This window comes from Thalassophryne amazonica, chromosome 14 (genome assembly GCF_902500255.1).
Source record: "Thalassophryne amazonica chromosome 14, fThaAma1.1, whole genome shotgun sequence".
Classification (NCBI taxonomy): Eukaryota; Metazoa; Chordata; class Actinopteri; order Batrachoidiformes; family Batrachoididae; genus Thalassophryne; species Thalassophryne amazonica.
The window spans coordinates 24,585,477-24,609,103 of NC_047116.1; the positions used below are offsets into that span (position 1 = coordinate 24,585,477).

General features: G+C 39.7%; 1 protein-coding gene across 4 annotated transcripts in view; it reads left to right on the forward strand.

Moving 5' to 3' along the window:
• mid1 (midline 1) overlaps positions 1–23,627 on the forward strand; it is a 96,960-nt gene that overhangs the window by 18,913 nt on the left and 54,420 nt on the right. For 2 of the 4 annotated variants that reach the window (XM_034186444.1, XM_034186445.1), the window contains exon 1: positions 23,030–23,191. The exons of 1 other annotated variant lie outside the window; for it this stretch is intronic. The gene's annotated coding sequence lies outside the window, so the exon portion shown is untranslated. Of the gene's footprint in view, positions 1–11,156; positions 11,501–23,029; positions 23,192–23,627 lie in introns of those variants that run through there. One more of the 4 variants, XM_034186443.1, reaches the window with a different exon arrangement.

Genomic DNA, 23,627 nt, shown 5'->3' on the forward strand with positions numbered 1-23,627 from the left:
CCTTGGGGTGTTTGGGTGAGCAGCGAGATCCCAGAACAGAGCCACACTGCCAAAGATAACTTATTACAGTGAATAAAGTGTTCCTGACAGAAATATGATTAAATTACATATTAATGTCGGGTTTCTTTTTTGGGGGGTCTATTTTACAAGGGAAAAAAAACAGTCACAACTCCTTTCCCAAAAGAATGATTTAATATCAAACATTTGTAATATTATAGAGGTAGCATTGTGCAAAATCTATTTCATCCATCTTTTACAGATAAATGTGAGTTTCATGTTAAACACCCCAAATGTTTCAAGAATGTCCACACAGCCTCTGAGAGAAAGTAGGAGATGCTCCTTTTTAAAGTGAAATTGTAGCAAGCGGCATCTCCTTTGCATTTAAGGTCAGAGAAACAACATTTTAAACATTATTATAGCAGTCAACAACCATTTTCTGCATTATATATAGATGTAGTGGCACAATGGGACTCTGTATAGAGAATAGGGATGATATTGATAAGATTTGATCAATATCAATACCATTATCGATTCCGCTTATCGATCCAATTCCTTATCGATTCCCTTATTGATACCTCTTGTGAATTTTCTGTGTACTAAAAGTAGGCTTTACAGGTTTTCTATGTCAACACCATTTTTTTTTTTTGAGTCTTAAAGTAAATAAATATGAAATTGGTCACTGGATCCTTAAACTCTGGACATAAATAATCTCTACATGGTGGATCCTTGATCTCTGGACATAAATAGAAATAAACAAAGTCTATAGTTTTGTCAAAAGCATTTCCTTTCAGACATTATTGGCATGAATGTCTTTCGATACCCCTGAGCCGAGCTCTTGCAGCTGTGCTGCGCTGCACGTTAGGATGTAATTCATAAAGAATACAGGACGTCTCACTTTGGGAGGAAAAAACGTTTTCTTCGATTGTAGTTTGTCTGTATTACAGCGTTTGGAAAGAGGTGTCATTTTATTTAAAGCAGCAATTAGTTTTGAAGTTATTAATTCCGACTGGACTCTGTCTCAGCAGAGAGCCGCTCAGCGTTTGGAGCTGTGCCAGTAGAACAGAGGACGATTCTCATTTCTTGACTGCAACAAGACAAGAGTACCAGTTAGTGACTTTAATCCACACGATTGACATATTTTAATGGCTTTGAGAGGGGTTAAGAAGCGGACTTGCCGCTTCTGAAGAGCAGCGAATCAAAGAACCAGTGAGCCAGCGGAAGGAAGCACTGCTTCATTGGTTCACACTTCAAAGTGGAGTCGCACTGCAGAAGCGGTTGATTACAGACCCTGCAGCAGGTCTGTAATTTGTAATCTGTAATCTGTAATCATTTTCCCAACAAACACCCTCAAAAACAACAACCAATCTGAAGAGCCGATAAGGGAATCATTGTGCAAAAAGGCTATTGATACTGGTGGATCTAATCAATTCTTAACAATACCCGAAAAGAGCCGGTTCTCGATATGCAACTCAAATAGAGAATCTCAATCTCAATTTATTTATAAAGCACTTTAAAATGCATACCAACAACCAAAGCGCTGTACACAACAAGCACAGGCAAGTTAAAATAAATAAATAAACCACAGTTAAAAGCAGACACACTAAAAAAAACAAAAACAAAAAAAAAACATGTCAAACTGCATTATGAATGCAGACTGAAGCAACACTCCCTCTGTGTGTGTGTTGTAATCCCAGCTTTTCTGTCGCTTGTTTTTGTAACTGGTCCATGCCTTGTGTGCACATATAGTGCACGTGAGTCCCATCCTGTGAAACTGTTGCCACTCGACACTTTTAGAGAGAAGCAGTTCTGACCACCCACGTAGTAGTGTGCATTCAAGATGGGACTTTCTGGAAATCCCTCCCCTGACAAAACACCTTAAATGGCTAAAAAGGGGCTCTTATCAAGAATGAGGTAGGATTCATCAAAGGTCAGGCTTTCAGCAGACAGAAAGCCCTTTGAGCTGCTAAAGGGCTTCAAATGATCTCAGAACTAACATTCCTTCTACTCGATGAATAGTTTGGGGACGCCTGGCCAAAGAGTGTTTTGGGATTTTTTGGCCTGTGTTTTTGGTCTTGGGCTTTAGTAGGACATATCATGAAATGTTAGCATGAAAATGTTGATAGCAGCAAACACAGGAGCAAATTCTATCTTAGAGTTCAGGGGAAAAATCTTCTTCTACAGCTTCATCACTTCAGTGTTTGTGAGGTATATTTTAGCTACAAACTTGACCTATTTTAGCTTACATATAATCATATAATATCTATCATATAAACATATAATATATGACAACCATATCAGCAAAACATCCACACTGAATGGCATCTCAAAGTGTCAACTTGGTGGAGAAAGTGATTTGGTTTTAAGAAAACTTGTGGAACAAGTAAAAAGTACCAACAAATATTTGGATTCTTTTTTTTTTTAAGATACGCCTATGGTAGCTATTAAACACTAATTTGAAATTATATATCACCTTTTTGTTGGTCATGTGACTGTTTGACCTTGTCAATCTTGAAAGGTCAAACTCAAGTATTTAACCTGAGCAGTTTGGAGCCAATACAAATTCAACATGGTGAAAGAGTCGAGGACCAAGTGGTTCAGTTTAGGTAGTTACAATGTCACCCAGAACCACATGTCACAGCAGTGTTGTATAGTAACGAAGTAAAAATACTTCACTACTGTACTTAAGTACATTTTGGGAGACTTTGTACTTTACTTGAGTTTTTTAATTCAGCTTACTTTCACTTTTACTTCACTACATTTCCGACGTTAATTGCATACTTCTACTCTGAAACATTTTCTATGCGCCATGCCGTTACTCGTTACAAAAAAACACACACACACACACACTAAAAAAGTCGTGTTTTCACCCAGAGACAACTAGTGACTGCAACGAAGTCAGGCCGATTTGTCATGAGGCATATCTGTTAGGCTTTTTTGCAGTTGCACACTTGCGCACTTGGGGGGTGTTTGTCAGGAAAATGATCATTTCTCTACATTGATTACAGACCTGCAGCAGGTCTGTAATCAACTTTTCTGCAGCACGGCTTTTCTTTGAACCTTGAACCAATCGAAGCAGTGATTCGCATATCGAAGCACTGCTTCAATCTACGATTCGTGGATTCATTGTTTAATTTCGCTTAATCCTAATTTTTCCCAGCTAAAACCCTGAAGAGCATATGTCTGTGAGTAATATTTAATATTTTTATGTTAAACCGACCTGTTATGGTCTCCTGAAACAGTTGATAGATGTAGTTTATAACTTAAAAACGGGACTGATGCTAACCCGTTAGCATGTCTACGGCATGTTAAAGTTAGCATTAAGCTGTTCGCATCAGCAGGTTTGTGTTGATTTGTTTTCTGTATAATTAATGGCTCAGCATTTGTTGTCGTAAAAGAGTCAAATTGTAATTTTTTTAAAAATTTACTTTTATTCATATATTAATAATAGCAACAACAATAATAGTCTACATAATAGACAATAATAGTCAATAATAATAGACTAATAATGTTACAATACAATTTTAGAGAAAGAGACAAAAAGAACCTAATGAAACAAAACACAACAGAAAAGATAAAACCATGTAACAATGAAAATAAATAAATACATATAGAAATAAATAACTGTTTCCTGTGAACACCTAGTGAGTAGCCTACTCTTGTTTAGGTTTTGAAACCTTGTTTCTTGAAGTGTTTTGTGTGATGTGCACAATTTTCAGTATTTTGACTAATACTACCAGTCATTTACACGCCTAGATAAACTTTGTAATATATAAAAAAAAATCAGTCCGTTTTTGATTATTAATATTTACTTCTACTTTTACTTTCAATACTTGAGTACATTTAGTTGTACATTACTTGTCATACTTAAGTACAATAAATACTAGATACTTTAAGACTTTTACTGTTACTTGTACTTCTATCAAAGTCATTTTTTAATGGGTATCTGTACTTTTACTTAAGTGTGATTTTCCGGTACTTTATACAACACTGTGTCACAGTGACACTGAGCCACAAAGAAACAGCTCAGTGAGAAACACGCAAGACCAGAGTGAGAAGTGAGACATACACTCTGGTTCTTGTTGAATAATCACACGAATGATGATGATGATGATGATTATTAGTATTAACAGGAGTAATAGCATTAGGAGAAGTAGCAGCAGCAGCAGCAGTAGTAGTAGTAGTAGTAGTAGCAAGAGCAGTAGCAGCTGTAGTAATAGCAGCAGTAGTAGTAGTAACAGCAGTAGTAGTAGTAGCAACAGCAGTAGCAGCTGTAGTAATAGCAGCAGTAGTAGTAGCAACAGCAGTAGTAGTAGTAACAGCAGTAGTAGTAGCAACAGCAGTAGCAGCTGTAGTAATAGCAGCAGTATAGTAGCAACAGCAGAAGTACAGCAGTAATAGTAGTAACAGCAGTAGTAGTAGCAACAGCAGTAGTAGTAGTAACAGCAGTAGTAGTAGCAACAGCAGTAGCAGCTGTAGTAATAGCAGCAGTATAGTAGCAACAGCAGAAGTACAGCAGTAATAGTAGCAACAGCAGTAGCAGCTGTAGTAATAGCAGCAGTAGTAGTAACAGCAGTAGTAGTAGTAACAGCAGTAGTAGTAGTAGCAACAGCAGTAGCAGCTGTAGTAATAGCAGCAGTAGTAGTAGTAACAGCAGTAGTAGTAGTAACAGCAGTAGTAGTAGCAACAGCAGTAGCAGCTGTAGTAATAGCAGCAGTATAGTAGCAACAGCAGTAGAAGTACAGCAGTAATAGTAGTAGTAGCAACAGCAGTAGCAGCTGTAGTAATAGCAGCAGTAGTAGTAGCAACAGCAGTAGCAGCTGTAGTAGTCATGTTGTAAGCTAGTAGTGGTACTTGTAGCAGCAGTAGTAGTAACAGCAGTATTTGTAGTAGCAGTAGTAACACCAGCAGCATTTGTAGTAGTATTGGTAGCAGTAGTAGCAGTAACACTATTTGTAGTAGTACTAGCAGCAACAATAGCAATAATAGCAGCAGCAGTCACAGTAGCAATAGCAGTGACAGTATTTGTAGTCATACTAGCAGCAGCATAGAGCACCAGCAGACATTGCAGCAGCAGTAGAAGCAAAAGCTGCCATATTTGTAGTCATAATGGCAGGAGCAGCAGCAGTATTTGTTGTCATAGTACTAGCAGCAGTAGCAGTATTTGTCATTGTTACAGCAAAGGTAGCAATAACAATAGTAGTAGTGGCATTTGTAGTCATAATAGCAGAGGCAGCAGTAACATTAGTAATAGCAGCAGCAGTAGTGTTGTTGTTGTTCCACCTATATAAATCATATTTTTGCAAATTCAGCTGGATTTGACATTTTTCACCCAGTCATCAGAGCTTCAATGCCAAAAAAAAGGTCTAATTTTTGCAATCCGCTTCAGAGCGTTTGCCCTCGTGAGACGACCTCGATGCCAAAGAGTCAATAATGCTGATACAGTGCGTGCAGTCAGGCTTTAATTATGGTGCTGTCTGCAGGCTGATTGTCAGAATGATGCACAGTAACGGCGCTCTCTGTGCCATATTTTGTGGCTCACCTAGTGCGCGAGCGGCCGGTGATCTGATGAGTGTTGTGCAGTGAGCAGCTGAGAGTACAACAGCCATTATGAGGATGTATAGAGCTGTTTATTAAAGACAATGGTGCGGCGCGGCCCTGGAGACTGATCCCATCTGTTCACAGCCTGGTCCTGCAGACAGAGACTCATCAAAACCTGCTCCCAAAGGTTTCTGCATACCCCCCCCCCCCCCACCCCCAATCGCTCCACCTTTGTCTCTGCATTTGCAACCCCTTTGTCTTTTTTTGTGGGACGGGTGGGGAGCAAAACTCAGCCCCGCAGGGCGGAGGGGGGTGATGGGCCCACACGTTAATGGAGATGACCCCGTGGAAGTGATGCTTCCTGGTTGTGAGTGTGCAGACAGGGCTGGGCAGGCGCTGAGCGCAGCCCGGATGCTGCTGTATGTTTTCTTTCTTCTGTCAGCCATGTGCCGCTGACAGAACGTCGCGCTGTCACTGGGACTTCCATCTTCTTCCTCTCGCACCAGCACGCTGGACAACAACGCCAACAGTAAGTCAGGCCTCCTGCTTCGTGTTTTAATGACGTGTGAGCTGCCTCGGCTCATTTCCAAACGCGCCTTCGGACGTTTTCCTACTTTACGCGGTGAAATTGTTAAAATATTCTCATGGGGGCTGCACAGTGGACAGATGCACAGAAAGACATACCACTGTTGGCTGACTATAAATGAATTTGTTCAGTGCAAAAAATGAATTTGAACTCGTTAACTCCGATGTGTTATTGTGATGCATCTGGCTGAGCACCTCCTCCAAGAAAAGCAGATATAATATTTGATTTCAGAACCTATTTTCGTTTATCGGCTCCTTCAGAAGGGCTTTTCTGGCCCTTTTGGGGTCATTTTCTCTTGTAATACAGATTAATGTGACAAGCAGCACCAACAGAATTGCTTCAGGCTGTGAGTGGCCTAATTTAGTGTGAATGAAGAATCATTTGTTTGGAATAATTATTTTCTGCAACACTGTAAGTGATTGATAAGCTTTTATATCTGTTGGAAAGTGAATCATGTTTTATGAAGGCAGTTTGAGAAATAATGTGAGCAGTCTGATTATGAATGAACAAAGAAAAGCTTTTTTATTATTAGCAGACTGTAGAATATATTAGTTTCACCTTAAGACACTGTATTAATAATAACATAGTGTGCAGTTTCTCTTTAGTCAGAGTTAATTCAGTATATTAAACAGTAACACGGGCGTAGCTAGAGGAGGGGGCTTCGGGTTTTAACTTCTGCTGAAACACACAATGGTAGAAATGAGGCGTTTAAATACTTCAAATCATGATTGAAATGGTTCAGAAAATGAATCCCTGTTTTGAAATGCTCAAAAAACTAAATGAAACACTTCTTTCAGAAAATGAATGCAGTTGAATGATTCACTGTATTGAAATTCTCAAAAACATTCAGTTAAAACAATCTCATCACCTTATGTTGAAACACACAAATTAAGAAACAGTTTCTTTATAAAATAAGCCAGTGTTTAAAACACACACAAAATAATCCAACTGGTTAAGACAATGTTTTGGTATTTTGAAATGAACAGAATAATAAATTGAACAATTACCTGAGAATTGTTTCAAAATAGTCTAAAATAAATTTAAAAACTTCTTCAGAAAATGATTCACTGTTTCAAAATGCACAACAATAGTAAATTAAATAATGTCTTCTAAAATCATTGGGGTTTTTTAAATACACAAAGTAATACATAAAACTTTATCTTTAGAAAAACATTCAGTGTTTTAAAACAGTCAAGACATTAAAATAAAACATGTCACTATTTCTAAAGGTTCACAACATGACAATAGTGATATTTAGTGGATAGGTGTAGTTTAAAAAAAATCATTCACTGTCTGAAAACACAAAAAATCTTCAGAAAAAGTTTCAAGTACAATAAATATTAATTTAAACAATTTCTTCATCAATTTCTCTGTTTAGAAACACTATCTAAACCAAATACTTCAGAAAAAAACATTCATAAGAAGATTCAATGTTTTTGAAATGCTCAAAACACTATCCAATGTGCAGTGAACAGTGAGGACCCCTGCTCCCCTAGAACAAGTCTCTGGCTACACCCCTGCACGCTAGCTCTCCAATATTTAGAACATTGATCACATTTATTTGAACTGGAGCTCAAATTGCTGCTGAGCAGCAGAAAAGCACAGACATAAATATTTTTTGTTGATTCTTTAAGACGTGGCAACACTGTGTGTCAGTCTGGACCAAAGCTGGCCGGGTTTCCAGTGGTCGAAGTGGGGACAGACATAAAACCACAATCCAGACAGAACTTTGGAGCATTTAAAACACAGAGACATTTTCCATCTTCATGTTTAGTTCAACTCAGAAAGGGCGTGACTTTTTAGTGACCCAGTCTATTGTCGCCTTTATGAAGCACTGGCCTCAAATGCCCTTGTGATTCCACGTCCCATCTTAACCCCATCTGAGTTTTATTAACTTTGCAAGAAGCCCCACAAATAAACGCGACTGTCCCAGTGGGATAGAATTTGCTGCTGTCATTCTACTGAGAAACGATGCGATATAATTTTAGTGTTTGAACGTCTTGAAATGCATGTTTACACATCCATGTGTAGAAAGAGATGATGCGTCGCTCTCCCACACACCGCTTCACAGTGACACCTCATATTCTGTCACAACCCGATGCGTGCACAGTTACCCTGTGGGATGAAGCAGTGAGGGCCCCCTGCACCACCTGAGCCCCAGACGCCACTGTGTACACTGTGCATTGGTAAAGCAGCCATAGCATTGTTTTCACTGGTGTGTGTGTGTGTGTGTGTGTGTGTGTGTGTGTGTGTGTGTGTGTGTGTGTGTGTGTGTGTGTGTGTGTGTGTGTGTGTGTGTGTGTGTGTGTGTGTGTGTGTGTGTGTGTGTGAACAAACAAGCTAAAAAAAAGCCAACCAGATTTTATATATTACTTTGTATTATGATATCTAGAGACGGGGACGGTTACATATTTCAGTAGTTTGGGCAAAGGTCAAGATCAAAGAAAACATCGCCCGAAAATACACTTTTTTATGTATATCCCAACAACCAAGAAGCACAGATGGATCAGTGTTGGTGGGTAATTTACTTGGATGGGTATCTAGAGACTACTGGATATTTCAGTAGTTTGGGCAAAGGTCAAGATCAAGGAAAACATGGCCCAAAAATACACATTTTATGTATATCTCAACAATCAAGAAGTAGAGATGGATCAATCTTCGTGGGAATATTGGACCACTGACTGGAGGTTCTGCCCTGCAGCCTACCAGTGCTGGACACAGACACCTACACTCTAAAAATGAACCGCTGTCTCAATGACGAAAAAGTGATGTAACAATTACTTTCAACATAACTAAAGTTAAGGCAGCACAGTGGATTAGTGGTTAGCACTGTTGCCTCACAGCGAGAAGGTCGTGGGTTCAATTCCCGTGGCCTTTCTGTGTGGAGTTTGCATGTTCTCCCCGTGTTTGCGTGGGTTTCCACCGGGTGCTCCGGTTTCCTCCCACATCCAAAGACATGCGGGTTAGGTGGATTGGACTCTTTAAAATTGTCCGTATTTGTGTGTGTGGGTGTGTCTGTGTTTGTCTATTTGTGGCCCTGCGACAGACTGGCGTCCTGTCCTGGGTGTACCCCACCTCGCGCTCTATGACTGCTGGGATTGGCTCCAGCCCCCCGCAACCCTTAATTGGACTGAGCGGTAGAAGATGAGTGAATGAATAACTAAAGTTATTTGAGCTTAACTAGAGAAATCTTGTGGCATTAACTCAGCTGAAAGTTGAAATAGCTTTAAAAAATCCATGCAAATTGTTACATCAATTTTTTTCTCATGTGATACAGCAGTCCCTTTTTAAGAGTGTATGTATGAGAACTCTACTTTATTTTCAGTTAAGGACTCTGTGTTGCTCTTCTGTTTCTTCTGTTTGTAAAGAAATTCTTGTACAATCTGTATAAACCTTGAAACTGTTATAATGGCCTTCACCCCTCTGGGTCGGTAAGGTTAGACCTCACTCATGTAAAGCACCTTGACGCACCTTTGTTGTGATTTGGTGCTATGCAAATAAAATAAATTGAATTGAAATAAACGGAATATTACTTGGATGGACTGATAGATATTTTAGTAATATGGGCAAAGGTCAAGATCAAGGAAAACATGGCCCGAAAATACACGTTATGTATATCTCAACAATCAAAAAGCAGAGATGGATTAAACATGGTAGCAATATTACGTACTTGGACGGGTGTCTATAAGAATTTAGATTTTGGAGTAGTTTGGTCAAAGGTCAAAGTAAAGGAAAACGTGGTCTCAGAAACATCTTTTTTTGTTTGTATGCAGCTCAGCAAGTACAAAGCAAATATTGATCAGTGATTGATTTGTTTGAAGGACTTCATAATTAGGTCATATCTTGAAGCCACACAGGCAGCACGGTGGATTAGTGGTTAGCACTGTAGCCTCACAGCAAGAAGGTCTTGGGTTCAATTCCCACCTGGGGCCTTTCTGTGTTTGCGTGGGTTCCCTCTGGGTGCTCCTCCCACATCCAAAGAATTGGAATAGGTGAATTGAAAACTTTAAATTGGCCCTAGGTGTATGTGCAGATCTGAATGTGTTTGTTTCTCTCAAAGTGGCCCTGCGATAAACTTCTGTCATGTCCAGGGTGAACAACTACCCAGCCATGTCTGAAGGGATAGGATTCAGCCCCCCCGTGACCCTTAATTGGAGTAAGTAGGTACAGAAAATGAATGGATGGATGGATGAAGTCATACATTGTCAAAAACAGCTCTGCAGACATGTATATTTACTTGCACATTTATATTGCGGTGTGTAGCGTGCACTCATCAGCTCTCGGATGCCTTTCACTTCGACTCTTTCTCCTTATTTTTTCCAGTTTAGTCGTGGTCACGGGGAACAGAAAGACACCCTTTTTTTTTTAGTTGTTTCCCGGCTAACAGTGTCTTTACAACTCTCGTTTCCTTACAAAATGATGCAAACTTCAAATTGGCATGAGACGTTTGGAGGAGCGGGGAAGTGACAGACAGCAGTAGGCCTGACTGAGACAGAAAGAGGCTGTGAAAAAGGAGCTGAAGGTTTGCCAACAAAAAGATTAGAGTGGCATTTGGCTCAGACACCAAGATGCACTGTTGCTCTTGCACAGCAACCATGGCAACGCAAGCTTTCCACTTTCCTCCATGCACGCCCCCCTGCCCCCCCCACTGTGTATCCAAACTGTACCGATCAGTCATGTAAAGCTCTTGTGATTGTTCAATGCAAATGATGAATGTTACTTGCAACATGAATCTTTACTTTTACCGCATGCACATGAACTGTAACTGATGACTTATTTCCGTCCCTTTATTTTCCTTTGGATCATGCAAACTAATGAGCTGTAGAATTCAGTCTCAGCTGAGCATCACTGCAGTCACGTCTGCCCCACACCAGGGCTCGCCGCATTTGTAATGAATGCAGTGCACCTCTGTTCCCTACTGACCAATCAGGAGTGTCTCTTCATTATCTAAATGCTTCCCCCCTTCACCGCCTCATCATCAGAGGTGAGTGACAGCTTTCCAAAGGGATGCAGGGGGGAGACGGGGGACTTATTTACCTCCTGTTTCTCATGGAAGTAAGTTAATGACCCTGGCCAGTAAAAAGAAGAAAAAAAAAATACAAAGAGAAAAGCCTGAGAAGGAGTCACTGCCTGGTTGAGCCGTTTGAAGACGACTCGGCTTCCTTGAGTGAAGGATTAGAAAAGAAGTGGTTGTCTGAGGAGAATTTTATAGATAGCAGGGAGACAGACGCGGCATAGCACAGCCAGAAAGTGCAAGCGAAAGGAAGACTTCACAGGCAACTTTTGCACTGGGCATTCTTCCTCGACTCATCTGCCACCTAGGCTTTGGACTGTCTGGCTGACTGACGAACCGGTTGTGAGCGGAATTCTCAGCAGGTGATGCTTTTTCTAAATCTCTTTATGTCTTCAAAATTAAAGTTTGAACATGTTGCAGTCAACATTTATGTATTTATAAGCACTCTGTATCCTGCATTAATATGTCTGTATGTTCCAATCAAATTATTTGTAGATTAGCAAAACAATGACATTTACAATAAAATTAATGTTGATGAGTTAATAGTGCTCATGCATGACTGAATTACCAGGTTTATTAATGATATTCTGTTGTATCTTTGAAATTTTTTAAAGCACCGTAGACATTTTTTTAAAGAAATTTTTTTGTGATGGGATTAAATTTGGGACTTTAAGTTTGTTTACACAAATAAATAAATGAACTGAAAGTTCAAGTTTGGATTTTGCACTTTTAGAAATACACCAATGTATTTAAAAAATAAAAAGTGTAGCCTTTTTTTCAGTTTGGATATAAGTTTGACTCAGAGCTGGAATTTTTTATTTGTAATGATTTTTGGTTTGTTTTTCATTCAAACCTTATTGTTTCACTCAGCGCAAAGCCCGAGTGGTCTCTGTGAACAGGCAGTGTTGTCAAAAAATCTAATCAGAAATCGCTACTGGATTTCGCTAAAAGTCACAAAATTACTTGATGATGCAATCACAACTACAGCAAAACTTGCATATAATGGATTCAGGTGGGCCAGCGAATTTTGTCTGTTATAATCGAAATCTGTTATATGTACAGTATAAAACAGAGAAAATCCGTTATGTATGTAAATGGATTAGTTACCCTCAGTCGGTGGTAAACAATCTATGAGGAATCCTGAATGTGGACCTGCTTCATTTAATGACCAGGTCAAAACTTTCTCTGAAAAAAATAAACGCCTGCCTTAAATAAGCTCCAGATATTACATGCATTAAAAATATTACATTTGGACGAGTCACTTTTTATTCTAAGTCTGCAGCGGAGTGGTGCCTTAAAATCCTAAAGCCTGATTTATGCTTCTGCAACTGTGTAACTCCGTGGACATGCAATGACGTCGACATGCACGCTAACCTGTAAAGTTCTCTGTTGCGTCTTTATGCAATTTGCTGCAGGAATTGTGGCTTTTTCTGGATTAATTTGTCCCTCAATGAGCTTTTTTATACAATCATCAATCTCCAAACCAAAGGTAAGGTGTACAATTTCCTCCATGAATTGTGGGTCATTTGAGCGTCTTGTTCTAACTCCATATTGTGATGCTGGTCATATTTGCAGACTTTCCTGCCAAACGTATTTGATCCATGATCGAAATTAAATCAGCGTGCGCACTGCAAAAACTTTATATATATATATATATATATATATATATATATAAAGTTTTTGTATATGTGTGTGTGTGTGTGTGTGTGTGTGTGTGTGTGTAGCAGCCTATCAAAATGATCACTTTTGTTAAACTCTATTACATAAACTACCAAAATAATTACAAAAAATGATCATACAAATAGTTGTAACCTTCCAATTAAAGTACACACCACATGTACTGAATAACATGGACTTATTTCCTAATTATAAGATGTCAGTTGGTGCTTTGTTGCTCCCACTACAAAGGCATGAACTTCTTGAAGCATGCTAACTCATTAGTTAGCATGCTTCAACTAATTAGCTGGTGACCTGGCGTTAGCACAGTAGCAAACTAACATCAGATAACTAGCCAACAAGCTATTTCAGATGTGCTGCTGCATCAAATTAAACAAGGTTGTGTTGTTAAATTACTGTAAAAATGTAGAACAGCGAATAGTGACAATGACTCAGCCAGTTTCAGATTAATGGATTTTATAGGCTACATCTCAACACTAGCTAGGTAGCACTTACTAACACTAGCTTTAACATTGGATTTTTGTTCGACATAGCTGGTCGCTTGACGCTAGGATCCCAACTGTCAGTAGAAATGAACATGTTCCACTTGAGATTAGGGTAATGCTGCAGTGAGACTGGAGGTTTAAGGTCTGCTGTCATGTGTGATCAAGTATTTTGCTATGGAAAATAATTTTATTTTAAATTATAGCCTGTAAATGTAATCTTAGAGTTGGGTAATTAAAATTTTTAGCTCTATCAATGAACTCATTAGAGGATATTGTCTTACTGATTTTTCCATCACTGTCCATCCAGTGTCCATCCATCCACTGCTGCTGAAAACTAAGCCCACAAGGCCAAAAACTAATGGAACCACAATTTACATGTTACATTGCCACCTTCAACTGGAAGTGGAAAAAGAAGAAATCAAGGTTTGACTTGATTTCACTTGTCGCACAAGGTTTCCCACTGGACTTGTCTGAATTTTCTACCATGCCCATTGGCCCACAAAATAAAGCAACTGTAAATTCAAATGTCCAAGTACAATTTCTGCAGGAAGTGCAAAAGTGGAAATCAATGTTTGGCTTGATTTCACTTTTGCAAGGTTTTCAATTGGAAAAGTCAGAATTTTGTACAATTTTGTGCAAAAAATGCACATCGGACTGACATGTAGTAGGGCTATGAATTCAAAAGCCCATGTCCATTTTCTGCAGGAAGTAGAATTTGTAATTTTCATCAAGGTTCCCCACAGAAAGAGGAAACTGTTGAAATTACACCAAGCCTGCAAAATGCTATAGTCCTCCTGTGGTTAACATTAGACTCATGTGATTTATTTATTTATTTATTTTTACCAAGCAAACTAGGCAAATAGTTTGCTTTTAAAATCTCTTGTCTCACATTCTTATGGCCAGGTATGTTTTTTCTTTTATTACAGTAACTGACACAGACTACAGCACTGGTGCCACATGTTGCCACATCCACCATGCTATGGAACCACCCTGGTTCTTGTATGGCATTTACCCAGGAAGACAACTGTCCAATCACACCCTTTGACAGTAACCATCTATATGCCACAGTTTGGGGAAACATGAGCATGTCCATGACCGTCTCCAGCTGCTGGGATCCTCAACACTGAGGCATTTGTGTACTGGATCATGTCCAGAGAAATGCACCACAGGGCCACAATATGGTAGCTGAAGTTCCATCGCAGTGCATTGATACTCCTCACTTAGTCTCCTTAAGTAAACACTCATTTGACACAAATTCATTCCATTGGTACCCAATTAAACCAAAGAGTCCTAGTACCAAAGACATCTAGGCATCGTTTTAAACAAGAAACACATGCCCCTAAAGACTTGGACCTTCATTACCAAACACCTCTGTTGAGGGCCTTCATGGCTCCATAAGTTGTTCTTAGACATTTCTTGATCTCTAAGTCCGAGGACCAAGAGACACGAATGGCACTGCCAAGATAGGTGAATCTGTCTCCAAGTTTGACACTTTCACCGTGTACAGATAAACATTTGATGGCTGATTCCTGTGAGTCACTAAAAGTCTGGATCTTGAAAGAAATAATATGATATGATGCTGGATATTTGTGCTTCAAACATTTTCACAGTAGTTTAAAACCTAAAAGCAGTTTTTGAATTATATTTTCTAAATTATATGCACATCTTTGTGTTCTATACACATTATGCCCATATACTCTTGTAGGTTTGAAGCAATTACCAAAATGAAAGTTATTATGCAGTACACAAAGATTTTCAATCCATTACCCACTTTTGGTAAACCTTAGACTCTAAACTGTTTTCATTCCTCTCACATTTCTTTTCATACTTTATTGAACCCTGCAGGCTAAACTGAAACACAAGGAGTTCTGGCAGGAGCTTTGGGTTACATCTAATCCAAATCAATCAATGCCTTATGTGCTGCGGTTTCAACACATCAGATGTTCTAAACTGGGTCTCTGTATCAAAAACATTGATTTGACATCACTGACGTGGAATGGCATCTATACGTAGACATACGTGACGTCCATCAGTAAACAATGAGTGATGATTTCATCAGCGACCATAATGCCTGTTTGGTTGCCAAACACGTCAGATAGAACATGTTTGTGTTGGGAATATTTTTCCACACAGCCAGACGTAAACCCATGCCAACAATCTGAGACAACTTTCCACACTATCTGAGTCAACTGTCGCACCCACAGTGCATTCCTGCATGTTTCCATGTCAATGAAGGCATTACCATGGACAGACAAAAGGGTGTGATCGAGCTCATAGCTGTGCTCTTCGCTCACATGAAAGTTAAACAAGTATTCTGTTGTAATTAATCAACACTGCACCCATGATCATGTCATCTGCAAATAAAATGTGCAGTAAGCAAACTGAATGTCTCTGAACCTTTAACTGTGCTGTTCCCTTGGACAGGTTGTCAGGTCCACTCACCAACCATTTAAATGGGTACACGTGTTCAACAGCTCATTAAAACCAGCAAGTGATGTGGTAGAAACTCACTGAGGCATGTAGGCATGGTCACAAGCAGGAGCAGGTGTCTCGAATGCCACGCGGCACTGGCGCACATGTCAAGCAAGGATCTGCTGATTTGCACATGAATGCTATGCAGCACTCCCACAGATGCCTAATGCCACTCTTGGCTGGAATGATGACACATTTGACCACAAAGTGCTCCACTCGTATTATCTTGCTGTTAACTGACTATTATGTGAATAGATCTTTTAGGTCTTTTATCAAAGGTAAAACCGTTTTTATCTTTCAACCTTTTTGAACAAGTTGTGCACTCTTTTATTTCAAGTCGTCTGGACTACTGTAACGCACTTTATTTCGGCATTAGCCAACAGGCTCTTTCCTGTTTGCAGTTAGTCCAGAATGCTGCAGCGAGACTTTTAACAGGAGCCTGGAAGCGTGAGCACATAATGCTAATTCTTGCATCTTTGCACTGGCTTCCTATTAATTTTAGAATTGATTTTAAGATTTTATTGTTTGTCTTTACAGCTTTGAATGGAATGGCCCCTCAATATATCAATGACCTCCTACAAATTTAGTCTCTGGCGCATGCTCTGAGGTCTGAGGGCCATTTCCAGCTCGTGGTACTCAAGACGAGACTTAAAACCAGGGGGGACAGGGCTTTATCTGTGGCTGGCCCCAGACTTTGGAATGCTCTGCCCCTCCATGTCCGAACAGCCCCCCACAGTGGAGTGTTTTAAGTCTCGTCTGAAGACCCACTTTTATTCTCTGGTTTTTAACACTGAGTGAGTTGTGTGGTCCTCTGGTTTATTGGTTTTGTTTTTATTTTGGTAGATTTGATTGGTTTTATCTTTTGTATGCTGTACGTATTTATTTATTTATTTATCTTGCACATTTTAGTTATTTTTATTGTTAATTTTCTTATTTTTTATTTATTTATTGACTATTGGGGTTTTATTTATCGTGATTCTACTGTATGTGCAGCACTTTGGAAAGTTTTTGTTGTTAAATGTGCCATATAAATAAAGTGGATTGGATTGGATTAGAGGCTGCGGACATTCCTCAGACTGTACTCATTAAGGAACAGCCCTGTAAAATAAAACTGAATTTAATTTAATAAGTATAAAGAAATAAATAAATAATGCCAAAGCCTAGTGTGGCTCCACAGAGGAGAAAAAAAATACAACAGGAAGAAAACTGTGAACAAAACACTTACCCACTTGTAAAAATGATTTCTCGCAGGATGAAATATGTAATGTCCAGTGGTCCATGACATTGAAGAGCTCTTGGCTATTACTGTCACGCACAGATCGCATATGATTGCCACCCGCAGGATGAAATATGTAATGTCCAGTAGGAAGAGCTCCTGGCTGCATGACATCATCACGCACAGATCGCGTGTAACATCCTCCTTGAACAAATGTCCTCATTGGTTCTTGAGAATGACCAGTATTCATCCACAGCTGTGCTGAAGTCCACCACTGTGCACGTAGGGTGCTGCTGTGGTACTCTATATAAAAATTAAAGATAATCCCAGTTGTTGCAGACAGGTGCATCCAGCCCGCTGAGCATGTGTGCACACGGGTCGGTAGTTGAGTCATGGCTACTAGACTCCTCTGGCCATTTCCCGAAGTGCTGTCTCTCTCTGATCATCCTCCCACTATTTTTGCGTGCTCCCAGAGCAGGTCGTGTGTGACTCCCACAGGGAATGTCACATCCCATTTTTCTCTCAGATTATTCGCAATGTAGTTTCAACCCCTCACAAAGTTCTTTCACAATTCTTGCTTGTTATGAGTTGTGGGGACAACATTCAGAGGGCTTCCTGATGCCCGTGATGGCTCTGGGAGTGTATGGAACTGTGTGTCAAGCTCCTTTGTTGCCTCACCAACTTTCCAAAATCCAGTCGTGACTCGTGCAATACTCTGAGACTGAAGCAAGGGAATTACGACACCCAGCGAAAGTCGTGCAAAATCAAGCGGATTCCCTAGCAATTTCCAGTTTCATGCTTTTGCTGCCCAGTGAGATACTACCCTTAACAAGAGTGTCCATTTCCACTCATTGTGGGCAAAGAGAGGTTTCACATCCACAGAATATGCACCGATGAATATGAAAATGAAACCACCACAAAGATAAAATTTGCTGCTAAGCTATAGAGCATATACAAAGGACAACAAAATTCAGGCTATTTGCACAGCAAGGACTTCTACAGAATTTCAGTATAGGACCTTGACTCTGTCTTCCGGAACCTTAAAACGGCTCATTTTTTAGTCTCATGCTAAATTTTAGTTGTATGTCTAATGAATCTTGAACTATGACTTAGGTCACAACCTTTTACCTGCCCTGACACTTGCACGACTTTGATCCACGCACTTGCACGCACATCGTTGTGACGATCCCACCCGCTGTGCTCCCAGCCAACCCAGTCTCACGGCATGTCGTGATTCAACAGCACGAAATATACATTAATCTATTGGTTCGTCATATTATCATGAAAAGTACCAAATTTTCATCATGGGAGCGCAAATTATTCTAATTCATTCCGTGATGGGTGCACGTAATTAAAAGTGCGGGGGGGGGGGGGGGGTAGTCAATCAATCAATCAATCAATCAACAACTTTATTTATCCCACAAGGGGTAATTTCATTTAAGCAGTCTGTTTAAGAAAAAATAAAATACAATAACAATATATAACAACAATAAAACTAACTAGAAGCACTCAGAGAGTGCAAACCTCCGCCAAGGCCATGGGGTCACTGACGCCATAACATCGACACGCCGTGGAATCATTGAACCTAAAAAAGTCTAACAATGATGTTTGCTCAGTAGTAAAAAAAAGTTTCATCTGCTGTGACTGGATAGCATGTATCCTTAGCGCTTGGCATCACAGTTTATTGAATCTTGCACCTTTCCCAGAAGCTACTGTCATCTGAGCACTGATATTGATATTGCATGTGCTTATAGACAAAAACAAATAAGCGACAAAATTCAATGTATTATTCAACTAAACTGCAAATATATGCATTTTTTAACATTTATGAAACACTTCTCTAAACAAGGCCATAGGGTCACTGACCATAAAGAGATTCCCTCCTTGGCACAGTGATCTATTTCTTTTTGTTTCTTTCTCTAAAATTGTACATAATAATCATTAGATTATTAATATATAAACAAAAATAAATGTAAGAAATATTACAATTTGAAAACAAATGCACCCGAACGTGATGACAGCTGCAACTGCTTAATGCTAACTTTTAACATTAAAAATGCCATAGACATGCTAACGCGTTAGCATTGGGATCCAGATTGTGATCCGGATCACCACTAAAATTTAATCACTTGTTCCTCTTGTCATTTCCAACCACTCCACAAAATTTCATCAAAATCCGTTCAAAACTTTTTGAGTTATCCTGCTGACAAACAGACAAACAAACAAACGCGATCGAAAACATAACCTCCTTGGCGGAGGTTATGAAAAGACAAATAAAACAGTCTTAAGAAGTTAAAATGACTAGCAAGAATAAATAAATAAATAAAAACATATCAGACCTACAGAGCATTTAAAAGTCGAATCGCCGAAGGTATAAACGACTTTAAAAACCGGTTGGTTCTACACACCAGGGACACATAACGGCGTCCTAAAGGAAGCAGGGAAAACTCTTCTAAAAGAACATGACCTGACATGGACAAAATAATTTCAGCCTTGTTATGGTTAGGATTAGGGGAAGGAATAGGGTTAGGTTATGGTTAAGCTTAGGGTTGGGGGTAGGAGTAGGGTTAGTAATACTGAGTTAAAAAAAACCCTGTCACGAAAATTTTAATAATTTCATGACGGGAGGATGAAAAAACTGTGAGACTGGGCAGTTCCAGCTGGATGCCGTACTTTGTTCCAGTGGCTGCAACACGTTGTGCGCTGGACACTGCATATAAACAATTATTCTGTAGCAGATTAATCATTTTCTCTGCGAGGTGGCTGTTGAAAACACCTTTAATTGCTTCCGGAATCACAGAGGGCTGTTCCAGCTGCAGGTTTTCTCTCGCGCGTGTGCATGTGCACTTAATGAGGTGGAGAAAGCATTTGGAACCATCTAAAAAGGTAATTATTTGTCATGTTTATATTGTAATAGCTAGGTAAAACAGTTGCATGTTTATCCCTTCTTATGCATAGCTGTAAAAGTACGTTTATGATAGCTTTAACATCGTTCAGATGAGCTGCGCTCTGATGTGGTGCGCTGACACAATCACTCGCACTCAGGCACTGTTTTTGAATTGTTTGCGTAATGTTCATGTGGAAGTTCAGGTAATTAATGCGTGATGGAGATTTTGAACATTTCAAAATTTTCTTTATGCACTTGCACGAAGCTGTGGTTTACAACGAGTTTGAGACGAGTTTACTCTCATGCACGGCACATGCACTTCTCTCAGCCTCACCATTCCTCCTGCCAGCTTGACCACCATGAAGTTTAGAGCTTTCAGTCACTCTTCCCCCCACCTTTGGAACTCCCTTCCACTGGATATTTTCAAATCATGTCTCAAAACCCACCTGTTCAAGAAAGCCTATTTACCATGAGTTCCACTGAAACACTGCATAACTTTTGTCTTGTTTTAAATTGTTATATAATTTATTTTAACTGGTAAATGTCCTTTTAATTTTTAATTATAATTTGTTTATTCTTATGCGTTTATATCTGCTTATTTCTGCGTTGTAATGGTGTCCTTGAGTTTTTTGAAAGGCGCCTATAAATGGAATGTATTGTTATTATTATTATTAAGTGTGCAGATCAAAGTCATGCACTTGTCAGGGGGCCTTAAGACACATTCAGTGACGGGGTTTTATTTGTGAAAATGCAATGTTGATGGCTGAGGTTAGAGAAGAATGTCCAGACAGGTTCAAGATAATAGATAGGCAAACAACCGCTCATTCCAACAAAAGTATGCAGACAAGCATCTCTGCAGTAGAAGACTACACCAAGTGCCACTGGTGTCATGGATTCACACAAATTAAACAGTGGCAGTTTGGAAAAATGCTGCCTCATCTGTTGAGTCTCAATTTCTGCTGCAATAATCAGAGCATAAACTTAGAATTTGGCGTAAACAAAATGAAAGCATGGTCGGCGCATGTGCTGGTGCAATGTGTGTCTGAATCCACCATACCACGGAATAGCCTTGGGTCCTGCATGACATGGGCAGACAACCTGTCCATCCCCATCATAGTTACCACAGTCTTGTGAAATGTGGGTGTCCACCTCGTGACCTTCTCTAGCTGCTGGGGAACTCAACACTGAGGCACCTACTTGAATAATGCGTAGACAAGGAATGCATCAAATGTCCAAAATGTTGGTGAATCCTCAACTTAGTCTCCATAAGTAGCAAGAATCTTCCAAAAAGACAAAGTTCCAAAGACAAAGCCAATGTACCAAAGACATCTAGTCAGTGCATCTAGTCACAAGTTAGCATCCAAGGCTTGCAACCATACAGTAAGACAGGAAGAAACAGATGCATAAAGACTTGGGCCGTTGTTCTGCAAAAGTGCTGAGATCGGCAAACACCTCTGTTTTTTGACCTCACAATGCCATAAAATATTCCCAGGCATCTCTCAATCTCAAAGACTGAGGACCAAAACATATGAATTTCAGTGTTTTTACCCGAGGCCAACATATGGCCATCAGGAATTGCCAAGACCTGGCGTCCCTCCATCCGTCTGTCTGTGTACAGCATAAGTCCAGTCCTATTACTGCTACAGTCTTCAAATTCACAGGGATAATTCTTGGGACACAGACCTTGGACAAGTTCAAAGATGGCTAACCTTATTTTAAAAGGTTAAAATGTCACATTCTGTTTCAATCTGTTCAGTTAATTTTTTGAGTGGCAGGGGTGACAGCCAATCAGAGTAGAGCTGCACCGTGACGTTACAGTCTGGTTGCTAGCTGCAAACTCACTTTTATTTGTGTCCTCTTTGTCATATATTATGTAAAAGCAAGCGAGAAATAAACACTTCTGACACTGAAAATGCTGCTTTAAGAACCTAATAATACCTCTGAAGTGATTTAAAAGACATTTAGCAGATGTTTGTGTGCACGCTAACATCTGCTAACTCAAAGCTAACTTCCGGTCTTTTCAAAACCTCATGTTCACATATTATGTAAAAGCTAGTGTCAAGTAAACACTTCTGAAACTGAAAACACTGTTTTTGAAACCTAATAATTATTTAAACAACTGCAAATTATAAAGAACACAATGCTCATATGGCCGAGGGTATTTTAGCATCGCGTTATATTTACAGTTTCAATACTCTCACGGCATCGATACACTTCTGATGGCCAAGTTCAGGAAGTCCTTGAAAGAGTTGATTTTAGTCTTGATCAGGAACAATTGCAAACCCCCACTATCTGATTCCTCACTCAGCTTCCGAAATGCTGCAGTCAGGGTAACGTATTTATTCTTCAAAAATCACAGCATTATCTGTGAAGCTAAGGTCAGTAAACTTTTCCACACTGCAAAAGATGTAAAAACCACTGGTTTCCACAAGTCCACTCGTGCAATCACTGAACACTGTAGGAGCCAGGAAACATCCCTGAGGAATGCCTTTCAGTGGGATCCTATGGATCCTGTGTATATGCTGGCTATAGGCATCAAACAGTCCTCCTTTATATCACCACTTCAGGTTGCTGGTGGTGTAATGTTGTGATAACTGTGTGTCTGATGTTATCCAGTCAATAAAGAAAGTTTACAGCATCCTGTTGAATCTATGCCATGAAGAATTAAGACAATTAAAGCAATTCTGAAGGGAAAAGGGATCACACCATGCACTATCAAGGCAGACCTAATTTAGTGGCCAAAGAGTGACCATTATGTTACATATGTCACACACAGCTAAAACACACCATTTCTGGCCTGTACCAGGAGAATTCCCAAATACACATGAATTGAGTTGTGGATCTTTGAAGATGTTTAACACGAGACACTATCAATGTATTGCGGTAAAAGGTATATTAAAACAGAGTTTGTACATTGTGGCCCCTTTAAGATACAACTACCACTTTCTACCCAGTATGTATACGTTTTAAATAAAAAATAAAAATAAAAATTGGAGTGAAAAGTAACTGCGAAAAGTTCATTTCAGGATGTCGAAGGAGAGTTACGACGACACGAATGTGATCACCCTGAGTGACAACCCTAAGTCCAACCCCTTGCATATGATTGGCTAATTCAACAATTTGCAGCCCACTGTTAGATGGGATAGGTACAGTACAGCTCTGAGCAAAAGAGAGGAAGGGTGGAAAGTTTCGGCTGTCCTGTTGGGTTTCAGTAAACTGAGAGGACAGGGTTCGGGGATCTGCAGTGTCACTGCTGACTGAGTTCCAAGGCGGCTGCTTCCTCTCCGGTCTGTTTATGGATGTAATCATGAAGCCGGTAAGTCAGAAACTGGCTTTTAAGTTGGAGGGTTCAGCCGACAGTGTATCTGTGTTTGTATCCATCCCAGTGTGCTTTTTGTGTTTTGCAACCAAAACACTGAGTCATCGTATGTTTCCAGGCCTGCAGGCAGTGTCGCTTCCATAGAGTTGTTTTGTCTGCTGAACAGATTCCATCACGTTCTAGAGTTACTAATACTCAGGGAAGTTTGAGAATACTCTGAGAAGTTTGAGAGGATTCATGTGAGGAAAATGGTGATATGTTTTGAAAACCTGCAACATTCCAGATACAAATTGTATTATTCTACTTTCAGCGCACACTGTCGTAGAGTCTCAAACAAGTTTTATGAGTTTCACTGCAACGTGGACGGAAATAAAAGCCACCTTTCATCCTTCCCCTGGTGAACCCGTGACCTCCAGAATACCACAGACTCCTA